The following is a 27,349-nucleotide window of genomic DNA, read 5'->3' on the forward strand; positions in this document are numbered from 1 at the left end:
TGTTCTGCATACAGCTTGAAAAGGTATGGAGATAGGACGCATCCCTGGCGTATGCCCTTCCCAATTTTGAACCATGCAGTGTTCTCTTGCTCTGTTCTGATGACTCCCTCCTGGCCCAAGTATAGGTTTAGCATTAGAACTATCAAGTGTTCTGGGATTCCCATTCTTCTCAGAGTCAGCCACAGTTTGTTATGATCCACGCAGTCAAATGCCTTTGCATAGTCAAGGAAACACAGATAGACATTCTTCTGGTATTCCCTGCTTTCAGCTAAGATCCATCTAACATCAGCTACAATATCCCTAGTACCACGAGCCCTTCTAAACCCAGACTGGACCTCTGGCAGTTCTCTGGTGATGTGCTGTTCCAGTCGTTTTTGGATAATCTTCAGTAGAATCTTGCTTTCATCTGAAATCAATGAGATTGTTCTATAGTTTCCACACTCTGTTGGGTCACCTTTCTTTCGGATGGGAACAAATATAGATCTCTTCTAGTCAGTTGGCCAAGATTTCTTGGCACAACTTGGTGAGCATGTCCAGGGCAGCATCTGTTAGCTGAAATATGTCAATTGGTATACCATCTATTCCTGGGCTTTATTTTTGCCATTTCCTTCAAAGAAGCCTGAACTTCTTCTTTCATCACCATGGGCTCTTGCTCATATGTCGTTTCATGAAATTCTTCTGTGTATGACTCCTTATACTTTCTTTGAATCATCACTGTAATTCCTATACTGAACAAAGTTATTCCTTGTAACTTCTGCATCTTACCTTTTCTCTCCAATTTTATAAGCCTGCTAGACTTATCAAATTATCTTAATTAATCTTTTCTTTAACTTATAATTTCTTATTGTTATTGATCTCTCTCACATAGTAATTTCACACTCAACTTTCTTGCCTTATGATGTTTATGCTGTTACAAAATCTGCCTATTGTCAGGCTTATATTAAATTTCCCTTTACCTTTCACAGAACACAATGAATGCTTCTGCTGTCATTAAAATTAATCTCAGATCTTATTAAATTTAAATAAGGAATTATTTCCTCCCCCTTTTTATGCCTTCAATTTATAAACTGGTTTTAATCATTAATTATTGAAGTATATACTTAAAATCAGAGAAAACAGGTCTATTAAATTCTTGCCAAAGTTTTCAGAAATCCCTGAAAGTACAAGAAAGAAAGGGACAAAAAATGAAGATGTAATAATATAATCACCACCCACTCTCTCTACTCCTACTGCTCTCCCCCAGAAACACTTCACCTTATATCCTTCACTAATTTTTTTAAAAATAAATTAAATCAAATGGTTTTAGTTAAATTGAATGTTTTTAGTGAAGGAAGTATTATGGAACTAGCCCTTGAAGGAACCATAAGAAATTAGTTCTATCTTATCACAAGGAAACAAATGTGAGAAAAGATAAGAAAATTCAGTGAGAAAACAATGAAATGACAGAATAGTTGAAGCTGTAGAACAGCACAATAAAACATATTTAAGAGGAGAAAGTAGGCACTGTTCGTCAGAAGTGATTAATAAGAATTAGAGGTCACCTAGCTGTGTTGGCCTAGTCTGTTGGAATCCATTACTATGCCCAAGCCCAACCCTCTCTAACTATTGAAAGTTGGAATCCACCAGCCACTCTGCAGGAGGAAGAGGCACTATCTTCTTCTGTGAGATTTACAATCTCAGAAACCTAATGGAACATCACCTATTGGTTGGTTCAAAAGGCAAAGAGTTTTTAATATGAGGTTTGTGAACCCACACCATTCAATTCATACTGACTTCATTAGATTTCTGAAGCTGTCAGTATTTCTGGAAGGAGACTGCCTATCTTTCTCTCACTCAACAGCAGGAGGATATGAAACCTCCAATCTTTCAGTTATCAGTCTACCATGTTATTCACTGTGTCTTGGAGAAACTGCAGCCAGGTTGCTTTGTAGAGGCAAGGACAGTGAGACACCCTCTCACATATGTTGTGCACGTTATTAGGAAAGGCAAGAACTTGGGAAAAGATATCACGCTTGCAAATGAGAAGTGTCAGAGAAAGGAAGCCTCTCAACGAGATGGATAGACACAATGACTGTAAAACCGGCTCAAGTATCACAGAGATGATGAGGACAGCACAGGATAGGGCAAGGGTCAGACCACTATTTATAGGTTTGCTATGAGTTGCAGTTGACTTGACAGAACCTGAAAACAACATCAACAGGACATAATTCTTTATAGTGTAAAACTATAAAAAGAAGCAATTGGTAAAAGAAAATCTATGAAAACTCATTTTTCTCTCTGTAGTGATAATTGTATTACAAATATCACTTTTAAATCCTCTCCTTGTTACGAAGTTCTGTCTACAATACTAGATTAAATAACCCTAGAGAGCATTTGTTCCCCATGCATCTCCCTGCCCTCAATATAACAGTAATGTTCCAGTATTCCATAAAACAGAACTGTGATTGTTATCTCAAATCCAAATATGCTATATCCAACTGAAGTTCAGTAAGTCTAACCAGTGGTCACTTTTCATTGTTTTAGGGTGGAAATTTTCTATCTGTGCTGAAATATCTTTCCTTTCTAGCTTCGTAAGGATTTTCCCCAGTTAATTATTTCTTCTACCTTATCATTCCTTCATCTTTTTTGGTAACTTTCTCTATTTATTTTGTACACCACTACTAATCTAACAATTACTTGCTCAAAAATTAATATTTACATCAATTAGGGACATTAAATGTAAGGCCAAAAGTGTACATTGTAAACTTTGTGAAAAACATCTAAGCTTATGCTCATGTTCGTATGAAACCTATACTTGGACCAGAAAGCAGTCCTTAGAACAGAGCAAAGAAATACTGAATGGTTAAAAATCAGGAAAGGAATGCATAAGGGATGCATCCTGTCTCCATACCTTTTCAATTTGTATGTCGAACAGATTATTCAGGAGGCTGTATTTTATGAGGAGTAATGTAGCATCAAGATTGGAGGAACTCATCAACAACCTGCATTACACAGATGGCACAACCTTGATTGCTAAAACTGAGGAAGACCTGAAGCATTTGCTGCAAAAGGCCCACTGTAGTCTTCAATATGGATTGAAGCTCAGCCTTAAGGAGACAAAGATTCTCACCAATGGGTCAATTGGCAGAACCACAATAGACGGAGAATGAGGTTGTTAATTTCAGCTTGCTCGGATCCACAGTCAACACCCTTGGCACCAGCAATCGGATATCAAAAGACAAATTGCATTGGGAAGTCTGTCAGAAACCTTTTCAATGTGCTAAAGAGCAATGACTGTGAGTCTAGAGATTAAGGTTATCTATCCAGGCAATGGTCTTCTCAGTTACTTGCTATGCATCAGAGAGCTGGACAATGACTAAGGATGACAAAAAAAAAAGAATTGATGCCTTTGGACTGTGATGCTGAAGAAGAGTATTAAACATACTATAGACCACCAAAAAAACCACAAATAGATCTGTCTTGGAGAGTATGAAACCAAGTTTCTCCTTGGATGATAGGATTTTGAAGTTCCATCTCACATACTTTGGGCGCATGGCCAGAAGGACTAGTCCTTGGAGAAAGACACCATGCTAGTAAGGGTGGAGGGATGAGCAGGACAGGAAGACCCCAGAAGTGATTGATCGACACAGTAATGGGAACAATGAGAGCAAGTGTGTCAGAGTTGTCAGTGAGACTGGTTCACGACAAGGCAGTCTTCAGAGCTATTGTGCATGGGGTGGCTATGAATAACAACAAGAACAACATTGTGAACTAATCATTTATTGCAAAGAATCTTTGTGTTGCACTGAGGTCCAAGAAGGGAAAACTGTATAAATGTGCTCTTTTTTTTTTTTTTTAACAGTGATAATATGGGAAGAGTATTGTTACCATCTTTCAAATATACCAACTACAGTCTGGATTCAAAATAATTATGATTCTCAGTGGACAGATACACATACAAGAGGTCAGTCTTGATGTATTCCAGAGCAAAACCTAAAAGGGATGTGTTCCTATAAGAATCTGTGTCTACAAGTAGACAACGTTCCTGGGAATGACAGATGAGATAGAGGAATCATCTTTTTACTTTTTTGAGTAAAAATGCCAAGAGTCAGGATCATTAATAATTCACCTTGATAAATCTGACACATAGAACTCACAAAATACAATATATTCTCCTAAATTAATGTATTAATTTAGGCATATAAGAAAATTAAATGAAAGAAAATTGGTGTAATCTATAAGATAGAATTGTTCCTTTTTTTAATCCCATGTATACCATTAGTTTTTCCTACAAAAATTACAATTTCTCCTAAGGGAAAGATAAGATCTACCCCCTTACAAATTGTAAACCTATATTTAACAACACATAATACAAGTTTTTCCATAGATTGGGCTAGAGATGAGTGTATGTTCCAAATGCAAACACATTTTAGAATTAACAGCTGTGATATGTTGTTGTTGTTATGTGCCGTCGAGTCGCCTGCGACTCATAGCTTTCCTATGTACAACAGAAAGCTGTGATATATGGAAATTAAAATTGTCTATTCAATTTTGTGGCTTGCAATAAGAAAAAAAATAAAACTAAAGGAAAGTGCTAGGTTTTTAGTAGTTACAAAAGCTAAGTATGCATAAGAAAAATGAACTGATGAATAAAAAGTTACAAATGTTGTTGTTGTTGATTGCCTTCGAGTCAATAACAACTCATTGCAACCCTATGAATAAAAGGCCTGAAGCCTCTCTACAACTATCGACATTTTTCAAAGTTCATAGAGTTTCCAGAAGGATGTTATTTAGGAAGTAGATGTCACTCCTGCATCCACACTAATGTATATTTATGAGAATTATGAATAAGTAACAGAGATGAAGTATAGAAAAGATATGAGGAAAAAGAATTTAGGTAATAAAGACAGGAATATAAAAAGTACAATAATGTCTAAATTATTTAAAGTAACACTGATTTAAAGGTCTATGTGTAGCTTAACTCTAATAAGTAATTTCTTTCCAATTTTTAAAAAAATGATCAGGAAAATATACATTTCAAAAAAACATTCACAATTTCTTGAAATAAATTGATTGGTACTTCGTTTTTTGAAACTCTTCTTACCACGCCTAAAAAAAGAGAACTAAAATAACTTTCTTTATATTTTAGGTATTAGAACTTAAGTTGTCAAATAACTATTAACTGAAGTTATAGAATAGCAAATTAATCTTTCAAGAAACAAAAAATATTATTTAGAAAATAAATCATATTTCATAAAAAAGTATCAAGAAATAACATTTTATAATATAAAAAACAAACAAATAAGTAACATAATTTTGTTAAGTCAACCCTAAGCCATGTCAACACTCCTGTGTCAGAGTTGATTCCATTAACATCATTTCTTTAATTTAACTAAAAAGAGGGGACAGTACAATCAATTTATTATCAGGATCTTTCTTTAACTGACAAGAAAATCTGCATGGATAATTTCATAAACTGAAAGACAAATTAGTCTGTTCATATTTTTTTCACATGAAAATGATGAGCTCTACATAGTCCTAGGAAGGAAATATACTATAAAAGCCATTTTTCACCATTAAAATTTTCTTTAAGTAGAAAATTACTTGTTAAACCTGGAATATATAGCCAATATAATTCCTAAAATATTGCATTCATAATTTCAGAAGGAACAAACTTGAAAAAAAACAAAAATCAAACCCATTGTCACTGAGTTGATTGCAACTCACAGCAAACCTGTAAGAAAGAGTAAAACTGTCACATTGGTTTATAAAGGTTTGCAATTCTTTTTTAAAAAATGCCCCTTTGGTGACCAACCAAGAGCTTTGAACCATGGCATCACAAGGGTTTCTGATTCATATTCACTTAATATCTCTAAAATAAAATTCCATCTTTTTTTCCTGTAGCCTTTGCTCACATACTCAGACACACAAAGCAAAATAAATACACAAGAGCCTCTACTGTTTATAAACTTGGCATAATAGTAAAACAAACAGTTCTTATATTAAATACTAATTCCATTGTATCCATATGTGATATCCTGTTCCATTGCAAAACTGTGTGAACTCAGAGAGTGATAAAATGGATTATAATCATTTTATCAGGGTTCTTTAAGTCACTGGGCCAATGTTTTTACTTTCCCATGAGAACTCTATAACAGTAGATCTCCAAATGTTTGCTTCTCCTAACTGAAATGCAAGGTATGAAATGGGGAACCTAAGTTAACCCTGCTTGGGGAAAGAAAGAAACAAAGTTTATATTTTCCAGACATAAACAGTACAATGCTTTGTTCCAGCCACTACATCTGTAGTACTTAGGATATCCTGCTCTCAATCCATCATTGATTGTTTGGTAAAACTTTCTAAAACACTGAGCCCAAAAAATACAGAGCCAGATATCATTTAAGTATCCTAAATGTCTGAAGAAACTGATTTTTTACTACACCAGAATTTATAACCCATCCCATGCAAAGTTTATTTCAGTTGATCTTATAATTTCCCTTTTAGTTTTCTCACTCTATCCTTGGGTGAAAAGTGTTTTTGTCTTATATTTCCAAGTTATTTTATATTTCATGAGAAACCTTTTTTTCATACTATAAAAATGTTTTAAAATGTTCTTACTTCTTCAAACTATTCCCCGTTCATATTTATCCCACAAAGCAAAGTGGTTTTCTAAAATTTTATAATCTGTGTTCCCTTGAATCAATATTTTTGAATTGTAGTGATGACAAAAAATACTGAGTCTCCCATAGACTGTCAAAAGAACAAAGATATCTGTGTTCAAGTAAGCGCAGCTTCTTGAAGGCTAGGATGGTGAAATTTGGTGTTACATTTTTGGGGCCTGTTGTCAGGAGATATCAGTCCTTAAAAAAAGACATCAAAGATTAGTAAAAGAGAGAAAGATCCTCAATCAGTTGGGCTGATACAGTGATTACAACAACTAGCTTGAACGTGGCAGAGATTGAGTGGTGCAGGATAAAGCAAGGTTCTGATCTGTCAGCACAGGGTCCCTGTGAGTCATAGTCAACTTGCTGGAACTTGCCTGTAATATGTCCCTAATAGTAAAACTTCCAAGCTTATTTAATGGTATCCACTTCTGAAATAGCTTGCCTTTGGAAACCCTGTGGACTATGAGAAATGATAAAAGTTATACAAGTGTTCAGGTCTTTCATTTGTAGTGTTGCTATGAGTTGTCTACGACTCGACAGCACTTAGCAACAACAAGAGAGCTCTGTGGGCCAGGTGAATAGAAAGTTATGCTACCAAGTCAAAGGTGGGTGATTTTAATCTGTGGCCCTCAGGTCTGGTTCTAAGTATTTTTGATCAAACATTCTTCTAATTGGTATAGCACTCGTCTGTCCATTTGCTGTACAGAGGTAATGTGTGCTTGCTGTGATGCTGTACACTGTGACACTGATGTGTCAAATGTGATAATGGTTACTCATGGTGGACAGTGTTTGGTGAAGCTCCCCAATTAAACAAGGTTGGAATCAGGAGTGTCATTCACTTCTGTAATAGCTTGTCTCCAGAAACCCTATGAACTTGAAGAAACGATTAAAGTTATACAATTGATCCATTCTTTCTTTCATAGGGTCACTATGAATCCACACTTAATAACAACAACAATAGTAAAACTATAATATAATTCATTATAAAGATGAAAGGCTCAATATCAAGAAGACAAAGATTCTCACCACTGGACCAATTGGAAGCATGAGAATGGATGGTGAAGAGATTGAGATTGCTCACAGCTTTAGTTTGCTTGGCTCCATAGTCAACACTCTTGGCACCAGTAGCCAGGAAATTAAAAGGTGCATTGCCATGGGAAAGTCTGCTGTTAGGGACCTCTCCAAAGTACTGAAGAGCAAGGATGTCTCTCTGGAGACCAAGGTGCGTCTGATAGAGGCCATGGTCTTTGCATTCACTTGTTATGCATCAGAGAGTTGGGCAATGACCAAAAAGGATAGAAGGAGAATTGATGCCTTTGAGCTGTGGTGCTGGAGAAGAGTATTGAGAGTACAATGGACAGCTAGGAAAACAAACAGATTCGTCCTGGAAAGGATTAAACCAGATGGCTCCTTGGAGGCAAGGATTCTGAGGCTCCGTCTAACATACTTTGGACATGTTGTGAGGAGAGACTGGTCCTTGGAGAAGGACATCATGCTTGGGAGGGTGGAGGGACAGTGCAGGAGGGGAGGGCCCTCTATGAGGTAGATTGATTCAGCGACTGGGATAATAGGGATGGGTGTGTATTAGAGACAGTGAAATTGGCACAGGAGAGAGCAGAGTTTATGGCTGTTGTCCATAGGGTGGCTATGAGTCGGAAGCTACTCGACGGCACATAACAACAACAACAACATAAAGATAATAGAGGCAGTGGTTTTTAAATAATAGGTCCTCATATGTCTGAAATAATAACTCACAGCAGGTCAATCTACCAATCCTGAATTGCTAAGGTGTTTGAGGAAGTGTAACGAAAAGAGGAAGAGATTGTTAAGATAAATGCTTTTATTTTAAATGTTGTTGTTGTTGTTGTAATGTGCCTTCTAGTCACCTGTAACTCATAGAGATCCTATGTACAACTGCCCTAAACTCTGTCCTATCCTGTGCCAATCTCACCATCTCTGACACATCTACACCCATTTCCCCAGTCACTGAATCAATCCATCTCATCAAAGGTCTTCCTCTCCTGTGCGGTCCCTCCACCCTCCCAGGCATGATGTCTCTCTCCAAGGACTGGCCCCTCCTTGCAACATATCTCTAACCACAGATTTCCCCATTGCAGTATGTCTTTTCATTTCCTGGCTGCTGGTGCCAAGAGAGTTGACTCCAAACAAACCAAAACTGTGAACAATCTCTATCTCTTCACCATCCATTTTGATGCTGCCAATCAGCCCAGTGGTGAGAATCTTTGTTTTCTTGATATTAAGTCTCAAACCATACTGAAGACTGCAGTCCCTGACCTTCCACAGCAAGCGTTTCAGGTCACTCCTACTGAGTGATCCTGCAATTATTAAAAAAAGATGGAAAGAGCATACAGAGTAATTATACCAAAAGGAATTGGAAGACATGGAAGAATTTAATGAAACAACAGATGAGGAAGAGCCTATGGTGATGAAGGAAGAAGCTCAGACTGCTTTGAAAGAATTGGTTAAGAATAAGGCCCCAGGAATAGATGGTATAGCAATTGACATATTTCAATTAACAGATGCTGCCCTAGATGTGCTCACCATGTTGTGCCAAGAAATCTGGAGAATGAACACTTGGCCAACTGACTGGAAGAGATCTATATCTTAAATGAGGTAACTGTAAACTCTGCTAGTTATTATCAAGTCTGTAACTTGTTTAATTTCTACAAAAGGAAATCTGGTGGCCTAGTGGGTAAGGAGATACACTGCCAACCTAAAGGCTGGTAATTCAAATCTACCAGCTGCTCTGTGGGAGAAAAATGTGCAATTTCCACTCACGGGATTCACAGCTTCTGAAAATCCACCGGAGGATCAGCTGATTCTGCCCTAACTCAATGGCATATAGCAACAACACCTGAGGGGGAATATTATGCAAGACTATTGAATGCACTGTGGACTGCCAGAACAAACAAATCAATCTTATAGATAACTGGAATGCACCTTATATGAGACAATGAAGAGATTTCATTTTGCTTACATTGTGCTTGGCATTGTTGTTGTTGTTATGTGCCGTCAAGTCACTTGTGACTCATAGCAACGCTATGTACAATAGCCCTAAACCCTGCTCTATCCTGTGCCAATTGCACTGCCTCTGACACACCCATCCCTATTACCCCAGTCACTGAATCAATCCACCTCATAGAGGGTCTTCCCCTCCTGTGCTGTTCCTCCACCCTCACAAGAATGATATCCCTCTCCAAGGACTAGTCCCTCCTTACATGTTCAAAATATGGCAGATGTAGTCCCAGAATCCTTGCCTCTAAGGAGCCGCCTGATTTAACCCTCTCCAGGGTGAATTTGTTTGTTTTCTTAGCAGTCCATTGTACACTCAATACTCTTCTCCAGCACCACAGCTCAAAGGCATCAATTCTCCTTCTATCCTCCCTAGTCATTGTCCAACTCTCTGACACATAACAAGTGATTGCAAAGACCATGGCCTCTATCAGTTGCACCTTAGTGTCCAGAGTAACACCATTGCTCTTCAGTACTTTAATGCTTGGCATTAGAAAAGAATAATTGTGAGCAAAGAATGCCACATTTGAGAAAGTTGAAGGTCAATGAAAATGCTTAGTGAGATAGACAAAATAGCTGCAGCAATGGCCATAAACATCATTCAGATATGTCATAAACAATATCAAATATTATGGAGATGGTACAGAACCAGGCAATGTTTGATTCTGTTAATGCAAAAGATCACCAGTAAACTTAATGACACTTGATAAGATAGGGTTGGATAGGGCAGGGGACGGGAAGGGAGGACAGGGTAGGATCAAATAGGGAGGGTAGCATAGGGGATGGGAAGGGAGTGGAGGGGATGGGAGAACAGGGTAGGGTAGGATAGGATAGGGCAGGACAGGATAGGACGGCGTTCAGGTCTGCTGTTCATAGGGTCACTATGAGTTGTACTCCAGATTCCACGGCACATGACAATAACAACAATAACAAAGCAATCTATACAGTTGGAAAGGGAGTTCTAGTTCTGAATGTGAATAAATTAAATGTAAGTGGTAAAACCATGAATATTATCATCATTTTAAAACTTTGTTTAATATGTACTACATGCATGTATGTTTTTGTGGCGCATCAAGTCAGGTCAACCCATAACCTCCAGCAGATTTTCAAAGGCAGGAATTGCACTGCAAGATTTTGCCCATCCTTCACACCCAGAACAGCTGGTGGTTTGAACCCTTTGCCTTTGATATTGTGTGTTTGTGTGTAGACACACATGTGAGTGATACTTTCGTCTGTTGCCAGTGCTTGCTTGCACTAACCTCAGGAGCTGTAAGCAAGGCCTGGCAGAATTCAAAAAGTTGTGGGTCCTACCTGAAGGTAGATGGCGAGACAAGTGCTTCTTCTTGTTGCTGTTGCTGCTGCTGCTGCTGCTGCTTGCTTGCTTTAAGCCAGGAGATACAATCTGAGAGAATGCAAAAATGACAATAAGAATCACTGTGGTGTTGGAGGAAAGTACTGAATATCCTTTGGACTGCCAAAAAATCAAAGAGATACATCTTGGAGAAGGTGAGAGAGCACAGAGCTCCTTGAAGATAAAGATGATAAAGCTTTGTCTCACATACTTTGAGCACGTTGCCGAGAGAGGCTATTCCCTGGAGAAGGACATCATGCTTGGAAAAGTAGAGGGATGGGAAGAGAGAAAAACCCTCAGCCAGGTGGATTGACACAGTAACTGCAGCAAAGGGGTTGAGTGTGGCAGAGATTGTGAGATTAGCACAGACCAGAACATCATTCGGGCATGTCATTTACAGGGTCACTATGTGTATTCCTCAACTCAAGGGCACTTTACATAAAAAGAGAGGTTAACTCTGACAATTATATTTATACATGATAGGTCACACATGAATAAAGTAAAATACTAGGTGAACTTTCTGTTAAAGTGTGTGTTATTTATTATGTTTTAGAAAATGGCCCAAAACACAGAACTCAAGTTTGAAGAACCAACTCTAGCATAAAATAAATGTCATAAACTAGGTCAAATATATTTATGTATCTGTAACGAGCACAAAGATCTGTCTATATGCAGAATGATGTTACTTTAATCCCACACTATTAATTATGTATAATCTTATTTGAAAGAGAAAGTGTACATGTACAAGACAGATTTTTACTATAACAAGATAATACAAAATGGACTGTTAATTTGGATATAATTAAGGAATCAATTAAGAATTCATAATAGAAATTCATCTGAACTTCAAATAATTTAATGGGTTTTGGGGGGGTTGTTGTTTTTTAAAATTTTATTCTATTGCTTTGTGTGTGTGTGCCTTCAAATTGGATCTGACTGGTACAGGAGGAGATGGCCCCTCCTTCTCTGGCAGAGCATTTGGTGGATTCGAACCACATGTCTCTGCGATTGCCGTGCAGCTTCTTGCCACTAGGCCACCAGAGATCCTCCAATAACTTAATAGGTTTTTTAAAGGGGGAAAAAGTAAGTGCTAGAATGAATAATGCAATGAAAAACTCTCTAGACTAGAAAATGTCAAGCTAAAATTTACGATAGGTTACAACACAAGATGAAAATCAAAAGAAAGCTTCTATAAATAACACATAAAATTATTCAAGCAGAATGGAAAAATTACCGAAAGAAAATTATTATTAAGTTTTTAAAGAGGCCATGTAAAAAGAACATATATTACTAAATGATAAATACTATATGTTTAACAAAATGACCATTAGATTTCTTTAATATTTTCTTTATCTTTTAATAATTCTGCTTTTAGAAACAGAAACTACTCAGTAAATTTAGTATTTTTTTTCAATAATTTTAGACACAATCATTTAGTTCTGTAATTTTTTAATGGCATAAAAACTGAAATATCATGATGCAAGAAGCTTAAATATACAAAGAATATGACTTGGGATAGATTTAGAAAGTAGTAACTTATATTATAAAAAAGTAACCTAAATTAAAACACATCTTTTATTTCACTAGCTATAAAAACTTAAATTTGTAAAATCCTCAGCTCTATTGTTTCTTCATTGCTTTTAAAGTATTTCTTAAAAGCGAATTGTACTTTGATAGCATCCCTTGACGACTTTTACATTTCAACTACAGTCACATTGATATTCTCTCTGTGTCTGAGTCTGCTGAAGTATTTAGAGTACAGAAAAGCAAGTCTCAGAGATTGGAGGAAGGCAGAACCCTGTTCGCAAAAGCCACTGGCAGGCCAAGCATCAAAGATGTGTGCTTCCTTTTATCTATTGTGACTGATGCCATGTAGCTTTAAAACACCTGAGTCATTTGAACAGACTGAATCTTTTACCAAAACAGAGCTTTCCTCTGAACCTCATTATACATTTTATCACAATTCCATCTTTTTAACATGTTCATTAAGTTAATGTCTAGGGAAGATAATTATTGAATCATTTTCAAGAGCTTATGCAATTGAACAAAAAATGTTGAATTTCCACTGACGACATAACATTTTCCTCTTACTCGGTAGAGTGAGAAAAACTATAGGTTTAAAAAGGAACAAAAGCAAGTAGAACCCAAAAGATCTGACTTCTTACTTTTCTATTATTCACTGTATGAATCTGTGGATTTACTGATATCATCCCAAATTTTCACTGAGTATTTTCTAGAATCCACACTTCGAAGAAGTCTGGGTTTAAAAGTATTGTTTGCAAAGCTGTAAGTCTCAAAAATAATAGATTTCAATGAGATAAAGGGGCTTAAGCTTCAGTTAACTTGGGAAACATCTATTGCTAGGAATATTCTAAATGCCATAATTTTCTAAACAATATCTACTTTTGTGCTTGGTGCCTGAAGAGTTGACATTTTAAAAATGTTTATCTAAAAATTTCTCAGATACAGATTTTATTTATAAAAATATACCGAGTAGTGACTTAAACAATACTACAACATGTAAAGAGTATATGAAGATATTAAACAAGATTCTTGTCATTAGGAAAATAAAAGACAAAATGAACCATCTAAAAATCTTGCTTATTTTTTCATTGCCAGGCTTTGGTGAAAATAGCACAGGCCAAATTAATTACTTAAAAGAACAAATAAGAAAAATGTTTTATTTGGTATATTTAACTGAATTGCAGACTCTTACTGCAATAGCAATACACATTATAACTGTTGTTTGTTGTTGTTATGTGCTGTCAAGTCGCTTGCGACTCATAGTGACCCTATGTACAACAGCCCTAAACTCCACTCTGTCCTGTGCCAATCGCACGGTCTCTGACACTCCCATCCCAATTATCCCAGTCACTGAATCAATCCACCTCATAAAGGGCCTTCCTCTCCTGCGCTGTCCCTCCACCCTCCCAAGCATGATGTCCCTCTCTAAGGACCGATCTCTCCTAACAACATGTCCAAAGTATGTTAGACGGAGCCTCAGAATCCTTGCCTCCAAGGAGCCACCCGGTTTAACCCTTTCCAGGACAAATCTGTTTGTTGTCCTAGCAGTCCAGGGTATTCTCAATACTCTTCTCCAGCACCACAGCTCAAAGGCATCAATTCTCCTTCTATCCTCCTTCGTCATTGTCCAACTCTCCGATGCATAACAGGTGATTGCGAAGACCATGGCCTGCATCAGACGCACCTTAGTCTCCAAAGAGACACCATTGCTGTTCAGCACTTTGGAGAGGTCCCTAACAGCAGACTTTCCCATGGCAATGCGCCTTTTAATTTCCTGGCTGCTGGTGCCAAGACTGTTGACTATGGATACAGCTAGTAAATAAGCAGGATGATGATACTTATAGCAGACATAAGATTTAGATTAGAGGCTGAAAATTAGAACAATTCCCAAGGAAAATGAAAACTTTCAATATCGATTACACTGCAAAATCAAGAAAATAAAAACTGGATCGATAAGCAACATCATGACAAATGAAGAAAAGATTGATATTGTCAAAGATTTATTTTATTTGCATCTATAATCAACACTCATGGAGGCAAGAGTAAAAAAACCTCAAAAGATAATACATGTGAAATATCTCCTGACAATATCCTCTTTTAAAGTGCTAAAGAGCAAAGATTTTGGTTTAAAGATTAAGATGCATCTGGCTCAACCCTGGTGTTTCCAAGTGCTTTATATTCTTGTGAGAGTTGTACAGTGAATAAGGAACACCAAAGAAGAGTTTATGCCTTTGTGGTACAAGTGAAGAGTATTAACTATACTATAAACTGCCAAAAGGACAAATAAATCTGTCTTGGAAGAAATGTCATAAAAATGCTCCTAAGAAGCAAGAATATTGAGAGTCTGCCTCACATTCTTGGAGCATGTTGTCAGGAAGATATAGAAGTTGGAAAAGTACATCATGGCTGGAAAAGTGGAGGGTCAGTAAAAGAGAGGTAGACTTTGAATTAAATGGACTGACATAGTGTGTGTGACACTTAGAGATTGTGAAAATGTCACAGCATCTGGCAAAGTTTTGAAATATTATACAAATTGTTTCTGAGTTGGAGTCAACTTGATTGAACCTAGCTATAACATTTCAATAAAAATCTTATGTTTATTACATAAAAATAAGAGCATTTTTATAGTCAAGTAAGCAATCACTTTCAATTAGCAATAATTAGACATAAAAATGCTCCCCCTGTCATTAGAAAGATTTATACCTCTCCAAAGTATTGATGAGCAATGGTGTCACTCTGAAGACTAAGGTGTACCTGATACAGGCCATGGTCATTGCAATCACTTATATGCATCAGAGAGTTGGACCATGACTAGGGAGGATAGAAGGAGAATTGATACCTTTGAGTTGTGTTGGAAAAGAGTGGTGAATATGGCATGGGCTGCTAAGAAAATGAACAGATTCATCCTAAAGAGGGTTAAACCAAGCTGCTCCTTGGAGACAAGGATTCTGAGGCTTTGTCTGATATACTTTGGACATGTTGCAAGGAGGGACCAGTCCTTGGAGATGGGCGTCATGCTTGGGAGGGTGGAGGGACAGCACAGGAGAGGAAGACCCTCTATGGGGTGGATTGATTCAGTGACTGGGGTGATCTGGGTGGGTGTGTCAGAGACAGTGAGGTTGGTACATGATATAGCAGGGTTTAGGGCTGTTGTACATAGGGTCACTTTGAGTCACAGGAAACTCAAAGGCACATAACAACATTGAGAACATGGCTGATTAGCTTGACGGCAAAAATTAAATAGAAATTTCTTCAAGTATATGAGTTAAAAAATACAGTTTCATATTTTCTTTGTTTTCATATATTTGAAGGACTAAATAATTTAATTTGAAATCTGATCATTTTTAACCTTTATTTCCTCTCATGGAGTGAAGAAGGCTAAATATTTTTCAATGATATAGTTACACTTGGAGAAAATAAACAGGATCTTTTTGGCAATATTACTATGACTTTATTTTGTTTTTCTGGCTCACCACAGAAATCATGTTGAAGTATGTCAGAGTTTATCCTATTCAGAAAAAAATTCTGGAGAGATAGATGTAGAAAATTCTGATTTACTAAAGAAAATGTTCAGTAACTTATACTGAGAGAGTTCTCCATATAGTTTCCCATCACGCAATAGTGATGTTTATCAAGGGCTTCTGATAATTACTTAACACAGAGTACTAAATTTTATCAGTCTGGGAAAAGGGTGTAAATGGTGGGAAAACATGGTTTGCAATAATATACTTTTCATTGTTTAAGAATGAATTATTACTCTCTTATGTAGGCATTGTTTAGTCAGATTTCCTTTCTGTACATTGGATATATGGTCATACTTTCAACTTTTTGCTCTTGATATATTTGTCTAGACCATTTTGTCTTTTATAAATACTTTCCATGTGGAAATAAAATAATGTTCACATTTCCTTCCTACTCCATTATGTTTGCACAAGAGTTTTTAAGACAATTCCACTTTTATCAGTTCAAGGTGGACCAAGGAGCTAGGGGTAAAATAAAAACTATAAAGTTCAACAGAGCAAAAAATAAGAGCAAATTCAGGAAGCCTAAACTTTGGCATAAATAGAATCCAAAACACACAATCAAGAGAAGGTGAATTGGGCCTTCTAAAAATTAAATCCTATGTGCATCAATTTTATCCCAAAAGAGTAAAAAGAGAACCTATAGGCTAAAACTAAACATTTGACAATGATATATCTAAGAAGGGTCTATATTTAAAATGTATTTAAAACATCAATATCTGAACAAGGAAAAGACAGACAACAAACCTGCAAAATGGGCAGAAGATATGAAAAGACTCTGTACCAAAAAAAGTTTAAAACACCACAGACTTTTTCAGGTACCCAAATGAAAAGAAGAAATTATCAAGATCACTGGTTTTTAGAAAGATACATATTAAAATCAGATATCATCTTGTTCTAGCAATAATAGCAAAATTCAATAAGACAATAAACAACAAAAGCTGATGAGTGTGTGGCATGATTAAATTCTCATACACATCTGGTGGGTTTGTAAACTGGTCCAACAACTATGGAAAGTATTTTGGTTCAAGAGGCTATCAAAAACCAAATACATATGGAGCTCTGGTGGCCTAGTGGCAAGAAATGGCACTGCAATCCCAGAGGAGCCTGGTTCAAATCCACCAGATGCTCTGCTGGAAAAGGAAGGATAATCTCCTCCCATACCAGTCAGATCCGATTTGAGGATACACACACATAAATAAATTTTAAAAAAAATGCATGGAGAACATTTGTACATTCATATAATGAGGTACTATGCAACATTTAAAACAATGGAGAATCTGTGTAACACTGCATTACATAGATAATAGAAGACATTATGTTGAGTGATATAAGTAATAAAATCACGTTATGTAAGACCACTATCAGGGACCCCTGGTGGCCTAGTGGTAAGTAACTGTGCTGCAATCCTGAAGGCCTTCAGCTTGAATCCACCAGCAGCAGTCTCCTCCCGTGCAATCAACTGCTTCCAAAAATCCACCAGAGTCAGCTATGTGTCAGTCCCAACTCAATGGTACACAACACCAAATCCACTATTAGAAAGGTAAAATAGTTTTACCCACAGAGAAATTTTTTTCTATTAAGTTTACCAGAAAGGGGATTGAAGATAGGAAAGAGTAGAAAATAAATTAATAGATAAATTAGGGAGCTCTGGTGGCCTAGTGATAAGAAGCTGCATTATAATCCCAAAGGCACCTGGTTCAAATCTACGAACTACTCAGTGGGAAAAAGATAAGCAATCTCCTCCTATGAGTTTATTGCCTCTGAAAACCCACTGAAGGGTCAAACTATGGCTCAGTTCTGACTCGACAATACACAACAACAATAGTTATTAGGGAGTTCCAGTCATTTCATGGTAATGCATTGCACAGTCAACCCAGATGCATAAGATTCTAATCCACCAGCTCCACAGAGGAAAGAAGTGTGGTGGTTTGGGGATTTTTGACAACTTTTCTATCCATTGCTTAGTGTCCACCCTTGGAACATGGTCTCTAATTGCTACAACTACAGACATGTGGCTCACTGTTGTTTAGCACCTTCAATATCATCAACAGCTGTGAGACCAACATAGGAGAAGAAGCAAACCAAGCTAACATACACTGTGTCGAGTGGTACTTGACTGAGGCAAGGTGTAGCCTGATGGATTCAGGGTGAGATTTCTAGAGGGACAGCCAGAGCCAGAGCCCTTGATGAGCTGGTGCTTCCTGGATGACTGACAAAAGAGATGCCTTGAGACTCCTATCTACTGAACTTGGGCTTTCTCTATATGATATTCTTTGCCTCCTCTCAACCTCTTTTCCTAATAAAACGCCTAACTGTGAATACAAAGAGGATTTGTAAAGTCTGTGTAGTCGTCTGCAATAAATTTTTGGCCCAGTGCTTAGTAGAAGTACGTGCTGTGGAGGAGGGGGCCATGTTTGATGTCATTGTGGGGGTCGCTGTAGATGTTGTAAACGGAGACAGTTCCTCTTTGTGGAGTTAGTAGAAGTGGAACTTGGCCTTCTCCATATTGTCTCAATTCTAATTACAGGTGCAATCTTCTCACATTCTACTTAAAGTCTCTGAAAGTAAGAGTGTCTGTTGAGTCAGTTCCGACCTTATGGCACGTAACAACAACAAAATACTTATTGAAACTATGAAGGGAAAGAAACAATGGAATAGATGATCAGACATTGTAAGTTTGTAATTAATAAGGATCAAAATGTGCGTGAATGATTGAAAAAAATTTGATTTGCAACTTTTCAGTAAAACCACAAAAATTTTAAAATTCACATTAGCTTATCAATTTATTGTAAAACAGATTACAATTATGAATGTGGTTTTGCGTTATTGTACTGAAACTGATCCATAGCTAACTCTCTAGCCTATCCTTTTCTTGTGGAGCAGCTAGTGGATTCAAACTGTGTATCTTTGGGATTGCAGCACTGCTTCTTACCACAAGGCCACCAGAGTTCCTCAGTAATACCTTTATTTTAAGTTAGCCAATTACATAGTAGATTTAGAGCAGCAGAAACAAGCATAATGAAAAATAAAATAATAGGAAGGAATATGGAAAATGAATAGGATCCTCTTGGAAAGTCTAAAATCAGAGACACTTGGGTTATGTTAAAATTATTGTTAGGTGTTATTAAATTGACTATGACTCACAGCTTGGAAGGAGGAGTGGCATCCACTTCCATAACAGCTTGCCTCCGAAACCCTATGAACCTGGAGAGAGGATGAAAGGCACCCAAGTGTCAAGGACTCTCCTTCATAGGGTCGCTATGAGTCACCTGCGACTCAATGGCACTTAACAACAATAACAACATGACTCATAGCGACTCTATAAACAATAGATCTGAAACTTGCAGCCACTGTGTCAATTCATCTTCCCAAGGACCTTCCTTTCTTTCTTGATCCTTCACTTCTCCCAACATGAAGTCTTTTTAAAAGAAATGGTCCCTCCTCACAATATTCCAAAGTATGTATGTCAACATCTCACCATCATTCCCTCTAAGGTTTTTGCTGTGTATTATCAAATCAGAACCGACCCACACCTGACCCTCCAATGGGTTTTTAGAAGCAGTAAATTGCATGGGGGATATTTCCCATCTTTCTAAAAATTTGGCCTTGACCCCATTTTAAAATCTTGACATTAGTCTGGAATGCATGGCAGATTTTAAAAGGTTGCCTTTCTAAATGTCAGTCCCTTTTACCTTACTACTGACTTGAGCCCTATGTTTCAAAGTACAACATTCCTTTTCTCTGAAATCTGACCTTACAAGATATCTAACTTATTCATGAAGGACATTTATCATTATAGAAAAACTGATGCAGAATATGATAGCTTGTGGCTAAAAGGTGACTACTAATAAATCTTTACAATAGATCAAGATACAAATGTGTTGTGAGAAAATAAATAGCACAAACTTATTTCTGTCAAACTTGAAGCAATCTGTAGCTAACCTTCCATTGTGTTTTCAGAAGGTTGATAATCACACTGAAGGAGATTCCTCCTCTTTCTTTGCCTTTCGGTTAGCAACACAACTCCCTATGACTGTGATACCAGAGCTGCTGGGGGAAGACTAGATTACCAGAAAAACTGGTCCTGTACACCCTTTCTTAGATTATCCTGTAATAAACTAATAAGTATGCAATCTTATTTTTGTGTTATTCACATATTACTGCCAAATCCTCACTAAGATATCTCACCTTCAACTCTCTTGAATAATTTAGTGAATTATAAATGTTATAATCTTTAGTTTCTGTTGTTAAGATTCTCTGTCAAATTGAGCAAGTTATCTGTGGAAAATTTAGATATTTCTATCTCCTCTTAGTTTCTTGTGAGTACTAGGAGAAAACCAAGTTGGGCAAGTGAAAGAAAGTGTTGGTTTTCTGGCCATTAGAGATTTATAATCTCTCTGAATTCAGATTATATGCCTCCAATTTCCACACAGATCAGGCAATTTGAAGATGGCTACAAGTACAAAGAAAGTTCATTGTGTAGATTTGCTCCAATTCATGAGAAAGAAGGAGAGGTTACTCAATGAATTATTTGCATCTTATAATTTTGTGAAGTGCAGTTATTATTTTTCTAAAAGTAATTATGCTAACAGTAATAGCAACCGAGACAGTCTAATCACCTTTCCAAACTTTGTTCTCAGATGTGGTTCAACTTCACATAACTCTACTCCACATAATTGTGGGGGGGAGGGGGTGAAGAATTCATCATCATCTTGTGAAGAAATCTAATAGAAATTTTCTTCTTATAATACAATTATATGTATAAGATGCTTTACCATATCTTGTTTTATGGAATTCTCATACTAATTCTGCAAGGCAGACAAAAATTTTATGATCCGCATTGTATAATTATCCCAGAAATACTACTCCTTTATTCTATGTTAATACTTCTTTGCTAATGCATTCTTTAATGATTAGAAGATATGATTAAATATTACTTTTTATTTTTTGTGACTCTGGTGGCATAGTTTATAGGGAATTATATCACTAACATAATGGCAGTACCTCACTGGTGGTTTAAATAAACGATTTCAAGAGAGAAAGATGGGCAATCTCCTTCTGAGACATTTACAGCCTCAGAAAACCACTGGAAGGTCAGCTACAATTTGTTTCTGACTTGATAGTAATGAGTTGAGTGATTACTCAGATTAGTGTGTTAAATCTACAGTGTGTCCACATTTCAGGCTTACCAATTCACTTTGGAGAATGATCTGACATTTCTGTTTCCATTATCATTGCCTCTGCTAATTCTGCACTGTGCTTTGCTCCTCACCCTCTTGGGAGTACAAAAAGGTTCTCATATGTTTTCACACCGAATGCAATGTAAAAAACAATACACATGAACTTTATGAACTTTTCATGTAAAACACTATAAAAGAAAAGGTTTTAATATATGATAGAACAATGAAGAAATCCACAAACCCTGACTGATAGTTGACCCTCAGTCAGGGAGAAAATTGTCCATTTTTCTCAAGTGGAGTAGCTGATAGATTCTAGTCACCTGTCTAGGTTAGCAGTGCTGCTCCTTAACCACAAGACTACCAAGGTTTCCCAAGAAAAATAATGTCTTCCAAAAGCCTAACCCCTAATACCCAGAAACTGTGAATATGTTACCTTAAACAGCAAAGCTAGATTTGTTGTTGTTATGTGTCATTGCCTGCGACTCATAATGAACCTATGTAAACAGCTCTGAACCCTGCTATATCCTGAACCAAACTCATCATCTCCAACACACCTACCTCCATTACTCCAGACACTAAGTCAGTCTATCTCAGTGATGATCCTCTCCTCCTGTGCTGTTCCTCTACCCTCCCAAGCATAATGTCCCTCTCCAAGGACTGGCTCTTCCTTGCAACATGACCAAAGTATGTCAGACATAGCTTCAGGATCCTTGTCTTCAAAGAGCAGCCTGGTTTCACCCTCTAACGGAGGATTAAGTTTACAAATAAATTACAATTACAAATAAACTCTAGATTGGAAGATTATTTTATATTCTCCTATTGGACCAAGAAACAAACCACACAACAACAACAAAATTACGCAAAAAAACCCATTGCTGACCAGTTATATCTGACTCATAGAAATCCTGCAAAACTGAACAGAACTATCTGTAAAGTTTTCCATAATCTTTGAAAAAGCATACTGTCACATCCTTGAAATGGTTGATGAGTTTATATCTCTGATATTTCAATTAGTAGACAAGAGATTTGCCACTTTCCCAGCAGGGTACCTTAATATAATCAGAAGCCTTAAATGTGGAAAATGATGGCCTAGGAAATGTCAACATGAGGCAGGGTGCGATTTAGTTGTCCAATATTGTCTATAAAAATAAAAGAGGCCATGGGCCAAGATATGTGGATAGTTTTTGGAAAGGCTAAGAAAATAGATTATTCTCAAGATGCTCCAGAAAGAATGTAGCTTTGCCAATACCTCGACTTTAGCCAGTGAAATTCATTCTGATTTCTGGCCTCTAAAACTATATAATAATAAATCTGTTTTCTTTTAAGCCTCTAAGTGGTAATTTGTTACAGTAGCACTAAAAAAAAACAAATTATCTTCTTATATCTCTGAAATAAACATTTTTCTTGAGATTGTTCTCTCTCTTTCTCTGTCTCTCTCTGTGTGTGTGTGTGTGTGTGTGTGTGTGTGTGGTTTTATGGTCTCCAAACTGAAAATCTTCCTTACTCTCTGTTACTCATCTTTATTTCCATTTAAATCTCCATAAGGAAAATAAAATACTCATCGGAAATTAATGGTGCATATTACGTTTTGAATAAGTTCTAGTGGCACAGTACACAGCATGTTATACTGCTAACCAAAAAGATGTAACCTCTCCAGTGGTTCCAATCCATCAACAGCTCTAATAGAAAAAGGACAGTGTCCTCTTATGCATAGCCTTTAAAGCCTGTTATGATTCAGAATAAACTTGATGGCAGTGGCTTTGAGTATGGTATTATAGAACAGAAAACACTGAAGTGTATTTCATTGGAGTTTAGTAGAAAATATTGTTTATTGTGCAGTATTGTCACACATATTAGAACAGATACTTGTGTGAGTGAGAGGAGAATGTGATCTTGTAATGACTAGACTACAACTAGTTAAAAAGTCATAACATAGTGTCCTGGTTTTCAGACACGAAGTGATTTTATTTCCTAGGGTTACTACAAAGGAATTTTTGGGTGAAAAAATGGGTAAGTGCTCAATTACTAAGAAAAAGGTCAGAGGTTTAAATTTACCCAGAAACATCGCAGAAAACAGACCCAATGTTATATTTCAGAAAAATCATAGTCTTGAAAACTCTATAAATAGTTCTACCCTAATATTTAGAGTCCTTATGAATTGGAATCATCCCATAGCAGTCAGCAACAATAGATTTGCTGGAACAATTATTTACTTGGGAAGTTAAAAGAAATTTATTATCATACTACTCTTAGAGTCCTTATGAATTGGAATCATCCCATAGCAGTCATCAACAATAGATTTGCTGGAACAATTATTTACTTGGGAAGTTAAAAGAAATTTATTATCATACTACTCTGGAAGTCAAATGGTCAAATTAAGAGGCTTCCAGGTTCAAACTACCCTTTAGGGTGGAAGAGAATACTACCTTGCATTTTCTTGTTTCTAGTAAACTGCCTACATAATTCTATGCCTCTTCCTCTATGCCTACATGATTCTAATCTCTTACACTGTGCCCACATGACCATAATCTCTTACTCTACCTGCACCTAATATTTCCCCCTATGGTCCTTTCCCCTTCTTTTTCCTTATATGGAAACTTATTTTTGAATGTAGGACATCGTCTAATACAGAATAATCATAGCTTTAGATTCTTTTTTGTACTTCTACAAAGACATTTTTAAAAGTAAGGCCATACTCTCAGATTGCAAAAGTATCTCTTTGGAAGGATATAAGATTCAAATCACATCAGATGTATGTCAATTATTCTTTGTGGGTTTATATTTTTTCCCCTCTGTAAAAATAAAAATAAGAGGGGAAGAAGAGTTTGTTGACATGGCATTAAGGATAATATCAATATTTATAAATTCATAGTTTGTAAAAATTATACACTATACCAATAAATTGGGGAGTTTCCCTTCGACCTGGAAGTCAGCCGGCTAAGCTGGCAGGATGGCAGGCGCCTCCATGGCAGCTCCTCTTGGTGGCAGTCAGGCAAGGGAAGTTTCTGGGGTCTTTTGCATATTGTGTTACTGTCCTTTTTGGCTTTCAAAGCTGCACGGGAGGCCCTGACCCTTAGAGTAAGGGTAAGAGTGGGGTCGAGCCTGCAGAGCTTGCTCCAGGCCCTAGCTTAAAATCCTATTGGGTCCTCTGGCCAGTCTTTAATTGTTTTGGTGAAACATTCTTCTAAGTCGTGTAACCCTGGTATGTTCACTTGCTGTACAGAGGTAACTCATGGTTGCTGTGAAGCCAAACACTGTGACACTGATTAGTCAAATGTGAGGACAGTGTTTAGTGAAGCTCCCCAATTAAAACAAGCTTGGAAGCAGGAGTGGCATCCACTATCCTAATAGCTTGCTTCTGGAAACCCTATGAACCTAGAGAGAGGATGAAAGTTATACAGGAGGTGTCCAGGACTTTCGTTCATAGGATTGCTATGAGTCACCTGTGACTCAACAACACTTAACAACAACAACAACAACCAATAAAGTGTAATGATGAGGACTTGTAGCAATTCTAATACACTGTCTTTGCAATTTAAAGTGTATACAAACAATTTGAAAAACATTTTTATTTTTGCCTACCATTGTTGCCAGGCTACTCCTTTGAGGCAAGGATTCTGGGGCTTCGTCTGACATACTTTGGACATGTTGCAAGGAGAGACAGGTCTTTGGAGAGGGACATCATGCTGGGTAGAGTGAAGGGACAGTGCAGGAGGGGAAGACCCTCTATGAGGTGGATTGATTCAGTGACTGGGGTAATTGGGGTGGCTGTGTTGGAGACAGTGTGATTGGCACAGGATAGAGCAGGGTTTAGGGCTGTTGTACATAGGGTCACTATGAGTCGCAAACGACTCGACGGCACACAACAACAACATTGTTGCACACACATTGTGGTCTTTTTCTCTCATTATGGCTTTTCTAGTGTAGATGAAAAGGAGGTTGGGCTCTATGAGGAGAAATGTGGCATCAGGATTGGAAGTAGACTCCTCAACAATCTGCATTATGCAGATGACACAAACCTGCTTGCTGAAACTGAGAAGGAACTGAAGAACTTGCTGCAGAAGGTCAAGGACTGTAGCCTTCAATACAGATTGAAGCTCAACATCAAGAAAACAAAGATTCTCACCACAAGGCCGACTGGCAGCATCATGATAGATAGTGAAGAGATTGAGATTGTTGACAGTTTCAGTTTGCTTAGCTCTACAATCAAGACTTTTGATGAATTGCATTGGGAAAGTCTGCTTTCAGAGACTGCTCCAAAGTACTGAAAAGCAACAATGTCAGTCTGGAGACTAAGGTGCACCTGATACAGGCCATGGTCTTTGCAAATACTTGCTATGGATCAGAAAGCTGGACAATGACTAGGGATGATAGAAGAATTGATGCCTTTGAGTTGTGGTTCTGGAGAAGAGTATTGAATATATCATGGGCTGCTAGGAGAACAAACAAGTTTGTCCTGGAAAGGATGAAGCCAGGCTGCTCCTTGGAGGCAAGGATTATGGAGCTCCATCTGACATACTGTGGACATGTTGCAAGGCAGAATCAGTCCTTGGAGAGGGACGTCATGCTTGGGAGTGTGGAGCAATAGCACAGGAGAGGAAGACCCTGGATGAGATGGACTGATTCAGTCACTGGGGTAATGACAATAGGCATGTTGGAGACAATAAGATTGACAAGAGATAGAGCAGGGTTTAGGGTTGTTGTACATAGGGTCACTGTGAGTTGCAGGTGACTTGGAGGGACATAACAACAACTACAACAATTGTAGATGACTAGGAGGATGGGGCACAGGGTTGTATGAGTGAAGCATGCTAGGCTATTGGTTAAGGGATTGGCTATCTACCTCTAGCTGCAGAGAATAAGAATTATTCCCCCACCAGAAGGAATTCTTCCTCCACTAAAAGAAATTAAATTCTTCACTTAGTCAGAAAAGAGACACCTCTCCCAATCCACTGAAATGGAGGACAAGTTTTGGGATATCAGCAACATAGCCATTGGGCTACACTGAAGAACTGGATGTGAGATGGAACTTGGCGGGGGGGGGGCGGGGGGGGAGATGAGGAAAGTGCCAACATCAGCAGGACTGAGAAGTTTGATGGACAATTACATGGAGAGCCAATATTGATAGGACTAGTGAACCAAGATGGAAGCGGTGGAGGAAATAACATGAGAAGCTGGAGGATAGGCCACCAGAGAGACTGACATGGCATAAAGAGTCTGATGCAGCATGACATGGGCAGTAGAATTTTAATCACAACTTTTATTAAAATTATTAGTTTGGGAGCCACAGGAGCAGTGAGCTATAGGCCCTGGTAGAAGCCTCCAGCCAAACTATAGTGCGACCCACCCACCAGGAGCAAGCAAGTCAACAGGAAATGGACTGAGGTTTCTTAAGCCCTGCCGACTGGCCAGAAGCAAGCAGGTTGGTGGGAATTTGACTGAGTTTTCTTAAGCCCTGTTGGAACCAGGACTCTTCTGGGGTGGGGGTTGCTGTGTGAGGGCCCCTGGGTGAGGGCTGCTGAGTGAAAGCCACTAGGTTGGAAGACAAACATATGGAATTTGAGTAGGGACCCCAAGCGTGAGCAGACCCAGACAGCTGAAATATGACTGAGGTCCTGGCACGTGGCCACCCCACTTCCCATTCAGTTCAACACCCATGCCTACACATGCAGTCAATCAACTTGTCTTTAATCTGGAGCACCTTGATCTGCCTTAACTATAAGAAGTTGTTCTCACACTCCTTGAACTGAACCTTCCCTTGAGTAAGAAGTTCAGAAAAACACAGGTGGGATAGCTGCCCCACCAACTTCTAGAGCAGTGCCATCAGATCAAGAACCTATCTTTGCCTGAAGCATGAAAAACTCGACAAAAGCAAAGTCACAAAAGAAGCAGGCTATAGCACACCCTACACAAACACAAAGCAAGATATCAACCTCAAAAAGTGACACAGTATCAATGGATTTCCTGAAACCAGAAAGTCTGATGGAGCTTTCTGACACAGAACATTAAAAAACAATGGCTGAATATTTTCAATGGGTAAAAGACAAACTTGAAGAATTATATGACATTGCAAGCAAAAAACAGGAGGAGCTT

This window comes from Elephantulus edwardii, unplaced genomic scaffold (genome assembly GCF_000299155.1).
Source record: "Elephantulus edwardii isolate Elephantulus edwardi_28Jun2011 unplaced genomic scaffold, EleEdw1.0 scaffold00001, whole genome shotgun sequence".
Lineage (NCBI taxonomy): Eukaryota > Metazoa > Chordata > Mammalia > Macroscelidea > Macroscelididae > Elephantulus > Elephantulus edwardii.